The sequence below is a fragment of the Doryrhamphus excisus genome, linkage group LG13 (genome assembly GCF_037039965.1).
Source record: "Doryrhamphus excisus strain RoL-2023G ecotype Guam linkage group LG13, RoL_Dexc_Guam_v1.1, whole genome shotgun sequence".
In the NCBI taxonomy this organism is placed as follows: Eukaryota; Metazoa; Chordata; class Actinopteri; order Syngnathiformes; family Syngnathidae; genus Doryrhamphus; species Doryrhamphus excisus.
In genome coordinates, this window is record NC_136369.1 from 1,272,233 (window position 1) to 1,279,818 (window position 7,586).

The following is a 7,586-nucleotide window of genomic DNA, read 5'->3' on the forward strand; positions in this document are numbered from 1 at the left end:
TCATCGGTATCGGTATTGAATAACAAAAGCCAACAAAGGGTGTCGGCTTGTAGGCCCACATGACTGACCCGAGACGACGGGCCGCCATCGCCTGTGTCGACTGATGTCGACGGATGTAGGCGGGACATATCCCCCCTCACGGGCGGGGAAGGCGGGGTCAGGGGTGGCGATTGCTGGGAGATGATGACAGAGGGCGGGTGTGGGAGGCGTCGCGTGTCTGCAGAGAAACGGTGGAGCCACGCCAAGTCCTCCATTAGGGAGCCCTGCAAGGTCATCTGGGCCGGCCTCGGCGGTGCCAAGCGACCCGGCCGGCGGGACCGTCCTGCGAGGAAGCGAGGACAGCAGACGACAAGGAGGGGTTGCGCCTTCCAGCTCATCTGGGATGCGCTCCGCAGACGGTCGGTGCCGGAGGTCAGCGACTGAGGCGACCTCATCTTTGTCCGACGTCTAAAAGTTCCCGGAGAGAAAATGAGTTTTCGGGGGGGAATTTAAAAAGAAAAAAGGCCAACGGGCTTATCAGAGCAAAGGTCTGCGTGGAACAAGGGTGCCGCGGCAGAGAAATAGTAGTTTTATTCTCCTTACAAGAGTAAATGTGACACCTTGCCAGCAGGGGGAGGAGGCGGGGGCGATGTTGGGGGGTACGACGGAGCCAAACATTGGACAGTAACTCCTTTGCCCTTCACACCCAAGCTGGTTCTGCTGTCTCTGGACTCTTCAAGCTAGGAACTAAATTAAAAGGAGCTGCTGATGAGCGTGGATGCAAAATTGCAACTGGCAGAACAAAAAGAAAGAAAAACTCGATGGTGACCTTTGAAACAAACCTGGATCTACATAGTCCACCTGTGTTGCCATGGTAACCGCTACCCAGCACTTGTATAAATACACATGCGCCACAACCTCCTAACCATCCATTTTCTATAGTATTTTTCTATGACCTTGAGGTCATGGGGACGCTGGAGCCTATCCCAGATGACTGACAACAAAATTTGAACAAGTGAACAGTCCAAGACCGGAGTAGGCCACGGATAATTTCATACAACAGCACTAATGTGGCACCGCCTTTCAACGGGATCGTTTCTCCATCACTAAAACTGTTTTAGAACGCCCCGGTTTTTGGACCATTTGGAAAATATCTCGGTTTTTGTACAGTATTGCACCGAGCAAATAAACTACGTGTAGCTGACTGACCGTCCGTGCGGTGCCATTAATAAGATGCCCTAAGGCAAAAAAAAATGTTGTTTTCTGCATGAAAAACTAGAATTACTTTCTATAAAATGCATTTTTTTCATACTTTTGAGTGTCCGGAATGGATTCATTGGATTTCTATTATTTGCTATTGTACGGTTAATGTACAGTATTCATACTTTTTGCTTTCATTTGGGTTGATCATACCTTAAAATCACCAGGTTTCTTATCGTAGAAAATAACCATTAAACTGGCCAACCTACCTTTAGATGCATAAGTGGGTCAAAAATGACCCGGTCAGGTTGTTTTCTTGAAATATCTTTGTAATGAAAAAATTGTTATAATTTCATATTCCAGGTATTCCCCAAAAAACATGTTTTTGATATCATGCCATTCACATTTTTAACTTTTATACATTTTAAGAAATTTTTTGTGTTACTACCCCAACCTTCCATAAGTGGGTCAAAAATGACCCGCATGTATTTTCTATGGAATCCAATAGGAACCATTGATTCTTATCAACTTTGGCTGTCAGGAATAAATTAACTGTAGACCACACAGACTATATCAGAAGTGTCACCCATCAGGAAGATTATTTTACACATAAAGTGCTAATACAACAAGTATTATCTTCATATATTATTGTGTATGTGTCTTTCATGACTGATAGTATTATCACCAAATTAGCCTACTTTATAACTAGCTGACACTAGCTGGCTAACATTATTATATGTATTGTTGGGTATTACCCTTTTGTTTCCTCATCCATACCTTGCCTGCTAGGTACACAGCTGATATGGTCCTACAGATGCTAGATGATGGAGAGGCAGTAACGGGGTTGGACTCTGAGTCGGAAATGTCTGATGACCCAGACTTTTGTCCAGGTGGCAAGCCAAGCATGGCCTAAAGATCTTCTTGGTTTGTACGGGGTCATTTTCCTTTTCAAAAATGTAAAAAAGTGAAAAATGAAGATGTTTCTAACATGAAATCATTCTTGTGTGGTCCTAAATATAATACTAAATATCATACAAGTGATTATTCCTAACCAAAATGGCAAAATTGGCATAAAAAGGCATTGATTGTAGTATGGGTGATTTTTGACCCACTTATGGAAGAGTGGAGGGTCCAGTCACTCGAGCATCTAAAGGTTAAGAACGTAAGCTTTAGTTCGCAGCTTGAAATGGGCTCCACGGTCTCGGGTGGTGTGGCCAGCAAAACCAACAGTGCTCTGGTCCCGACTTTGAAGGACAACCCAGCGACTTCCAATAAAACTGGCAAAGATTGGGGACCCTGAAGATAACCACCGGGTTCTTGCCTGGACACTCGAAAATTGTTCATTTTCATCGGAAATGGAATGAAAGAGCGAGGTTTTGTCACAGCGGCCCGCTTCTGAGCGCCGGTCCTCCGCTTACCTGGGTGAGCAATTTTTGTGCGATTATGCGTAACGCCGCTTCCTGGCTATCGGGGATTGGCAGGGAGGTTTTTGCCAACGGTGGACGAGGACTTCAAGAGAAGACGGGTGCTCCTCTCTTTAGCACGACTAGCTTTGGAGCCTTTTTTTTTATTATTGTAATGTGATAGGATTTCCTGCAAAAAGCAGCACATTGAATTATTAAGCCCTCCACTACGGGTGACTGCGCTTCATTATAGCGGCCCCCCCTCTCCCGCTCTGTACTGCAGACGGATAAGCATGCCTGATTATTCCCGGATTCCTTCCCCCTTTGCTTTCTAGAGCCCAGAAAAGGAAGAATTGGCTGAGATAAGATTTCCGACGCAAATTCTGATGCAAGAAAAAAAAAGGTATACCGCGGTGTGACTCCACATCTTCCTTACATCCTTCCCGTCTCCCCCCCTCTGCTCCCCCCCTCCCGAGCCAACAGTACAGGCTGTACGGTGATAACTTTTCAAAGTGAACAAAGGCATCAGAAGGATAGAGGAGACCCGGGGATTATTTAAATACGAGGTGCATTAGGAGCCCCGGTGTGATTTCCATCCCTTAAGTCATCAACAAAACCTGCTCCACTTTTCTGGCTCGGGCTGAGGAGCATGTGTACGGCTGACAAAGGAAGGATAAAGCAGACGCTCAGACGGCCTTGATTTCAAAGTATTATGCTGTGTTATGGCGGTGAATAACACACCAAAAGACACTTTATCCGCGTCTCCATACGCCGACAACGAGGGACCAACGGAGCGTGCGGGTCTGACACCTGGCGATGACATCACCGCCGTCATCGCCAGGACCTGGAAATTGGTCATGTTGGTACAGGACCAAAAAATGTAGGTGTTTGTAGTAGCTTGTAGTAGTTTTCACATAAAATACACTCTGGATTTCATCTTAATCCTCAATAAACCGCTGGCTCCCCACTGCCGGCAGCACTCATGCATTCCTGGGTTGTGACGCTGCCACCACCAAGCGGGACTGTAGGTAAGATCTGTAGCTATAGTTACACTCTTTGCCGTCCATTTTCCATACCTGAGGTCATAACTTGTGGACATTCGACCATGGTTTCCTGTGGGGGCGCTCCACGTGGCAGGCTACCACGTGGCAGGCTACCACGTGGCAGGCTACCACGTGGCAGGCTACCACGTGGCAGGCTACCACGTGGCAGGCTACCACGTGGCAGGCTACCACGTGGCAGGCTACCACGTGGCAAGCTACCACGCGCATTGCCTTCTTCTGGTGTATGTTGGCCTCCGCCAAGGCTTCCTTTTGTCATCAAATCTATTCATAATTTTGATTTGAGCCAAGGCATTTAGGGGTCCAGTCCGGGGGTCCTAATGGTCTCATCAGGCTAGAACCGTAAGCATTTACTGAGGTGCTTCGAGTGCGACGCTTCTGGGAGGAGACTCGGCACCTTCAGACCTGAGGCCATGGTTCTCAACTGAAACTCTTCGGGTTGGGAGTGAGGTCTTGCCCCAGGTGGAAGAGTTCAAGTATCCCGCGGTCTTGTTCATGATGGAGGGAAGATGATTGACAGGTGGATTAGGGCAGCGTCGGCATGATAAGAGAGAGGTGAGCTGCAAAGCAAAGCTCTCAATTTACCGGGTGATCCATCTTCTATCTCTCCTCCACCCTCACCTGGGGTCATGAGCTTTGGGGTCTGAGATCGCAGATACTGAGTTTCCTCCCTAAGTTAGCCGGACTCACCCTCGGAGCTTGGTCAAGTGGTCGGAACTGCTCACAGAAGAATGGATGTGTTCCTTAATCAATGAGGTGACTCGGGGATCTAGTCCAGATGCCTCCTGGATGCCTCGCGGGTGGGGTGTTCTGGGCATGTCCATGAGGAGACCCCTGGGTGGACCGAGGACACGCTGGAGATGACTTCTCACAGGCTGGCCTGGGAATGCTTCGGTGAACTGAAATCCGGAAAATCTGGATTTACTGAATCTGCTTCCTCCGCGACCGGAACCCAGATAAGAAGAAAATGGATGGACGGGCCGCTGTTTACTAAATACCTACAGTAAATACAAAGCTACAACTGAATTTGAACTACTAAACACTTTCTTGTCCGGTGGCCCCCAGAGGTTGGCTGAGTGGCGGGTCATTAGTGCTGGCTGACATGGAGTCAACGCATCGGGCCAGACCCATCGTGTCGCTACGAGAGTGCGGCGGGACAGTGATGACAGACAGGCATCACTGCTGGGTCATCGCTTAGCGCCATCATTAAAGCCGTACACATTTCACAGTTTAGGGCCTTTGAGCTACAACAGGCCGTTTTTAGCCGGCGATGTGTGACACCATGGTTTCGTGTTCGCGCCAAACATTCACTGGTGCCGAAATATTATTTACACTCCGAGTTGGACTGATTTAAATGCAATTAAGACTCCCAAATAAGATTTTGAAAGCGTTTACTGAACATCACCAGCGGGTGATTGCTATCTGCTTCTAATTATCTCTAAAGATGTAATAAAAGTGTTGAAGTGAAAGATGAACGGCTTGTTTTTACAGACGAGCAACTCAATACGGCACCTCGAAAGGCATTAATGGCGGTAATACTCGCCACTCCTCAATCGATGCGCCGCAAAATTAATATCGGGGAGTAAATCTTTCATTTTCATGATTGATCACAGTCATTAGGAGCATTGATCAGGAGGCAGGAGGAGAAACCCGGCTGCTGTACTTGTACCCCCCCCCATTTCATATCAGCCTCAGACAACAATAACAGGCGCTTCCTGTCCTCATGTGTGGAACATGCGGAGACATTTGCAGCCGTCAAGGGAATTTTTTCCGTTCTGACCTCCTCTGGCGAAGTGAGCGCTCGTCCTTGACTGCGGGCGATGGACGTATGAAACGTATGAAAAAGGGAAGAGATGCTAGCAAAGTGTTCAAGGTTAATTTACTCTTAACTCTTATTAAGTCTTAGTCTGCGGGGGCTTCATTAGGGTGACGTGCTCGTTGGCGGAGGACGAGATTAACCTTGCCTGGGAGGGAGCGGGCGGGCGGGCCGGTGTTTACCCCCCTCTTCCTCGGAGGGGCTCGGCCGCCACGGGACGGCCGGTGCTTTGGTAAACATATGTGGGTGCCGAGGCATCTGGCGTAAACAAGGACGAGGAGGCAGGAGGAGTTGCGGGCGGACAGCTCGGCGCCGTGTAATGAGCTTGTGAATGAAGACAACAACGACCCTGCGACATATGTGCGGCGGAATAGACAAACTCACGCCTTGACCTCGTGCTAACACAAGCACGACACGACAGCCCAGACAGCCCAGACAGCCCAGACCTCTGCCAAGGCTCGGACTTGTCACCGGCAATCTTCTTTTCCTTTTAGTGACCCGCAGACGGTGGACTCAAGCCACGCGACTTGGACTCGTCACACTCGAGTCACATACTTGATCACTTTGGACTTTGGTCTTTTGACGACTTTGGAAAACATCATCGAAGATCTGATCTACTTGACTCGGACTCCAGTCACACTCGAGTCACAATGTTGGTGACCCTGGACTTGATTGGACAATATCATCAAAGACCTCCAACTCGACTTGTTTTGAGGACTTTGGAGTCAACTTGACAATATCAAAGACGGGCAGCTCGACTTGGACTTGAGTCCGACTCGAATCAACATTTTTCTGCCAAGACTTGGACATACTCCATGTCAGCTGAAAATTACTGATTTTTTCTCCTTTCAGTGGCCAATGGAGGTGTCGACTCAAGTCAAGCGACTTGGACTCTAGTCACACTCGAGTCACATATTTGAGGACTTTGGACTCAGATTGACAGTATCAACAAAGACCAGCAACACACCATCTTTTGATGACTTTGGACTTGGTTTGACAACATCATCAAAGATCTGCAACTTGACTTGGACCCCAGTCACACTCGAGTCACAATTTCTGTGACCCTGGACTTTGATTGGACAATATCATCAAAGACCTCCAACTCGACTTGTTTTGAGGACTTTGGAGTCATTGTGACAATATCAAGGACGGGCAGCTCGACTTGGATTTGTGTCAAACTCGAGTCACAATTTCGATGACGGCCCGGACCTCAGCCAAGGCTTGGACATATGTCAGTTGCAAAATGACTATTTTATGTCCTCTTAGTGATTGACAGATGCGGACTGGAGGCACATGATTTAAACACGAGTCCGACTCGAATCAACATTTTTCTGCCAAGACTGAAAATGACTGATTTTTTCTCCTTTCTGTAGCCAACGGAGGTGTCGACTCAAGTCAAGCGACTTGGACTCCAGTCACACTCGAGTCACAATGTTGGTGACCCTGGACTTTATTGGACAATATCATCAAAGACCTCCAACTTGACTTGTTTTGAAGACTTTGGAGTCAACTGGACAATATCAAGGACACACAGCTCAACTTGGACTTGAGACAAACTCGAGTCACAATTCTGATGACGGCCCGGACCTCAGCCAAGGCTTGGACATATGTCACTTGCAAAATGACTATTTCATGTCTTCTTAGTGATTGACAGATGTGGACTGGAGGCACGTGACTTGGACACAAGTCCGACTCGAATCAACATTTTTCCGCCAAGACTTGGACGTAATCCATGACAGCTGAAAATTATGATTTTTTTCCCCTTTTAGTGACCAATGGAGGTGTCGACTCAAGTCAAGCGACTTGGAATCCAGTCACACTCGAGTCACAATGTTGGTGACCCTGGACTTTGATTTTGCAATATCATCAAAGACCTTGAACTCGACTTGTTTTGAGGACTTTGGAGTCAACTTGACAATATCAAAGACGGGCAGCTTGACTTGGCTTTGAGTCAAACTCGAGTCACAATTTCGATGACGGCCCGGACTTCAGCCAAGGCTTGGACATATGTCACTATTTTATTTCCTCTTAGTGATTGACAGGTGTGGACTGGAGGCACTTGACTTGGACACGAGTCCGACTCGAATCAACATTTTTCTGCCAAGGCTTGGACAGCTGAAAATTACT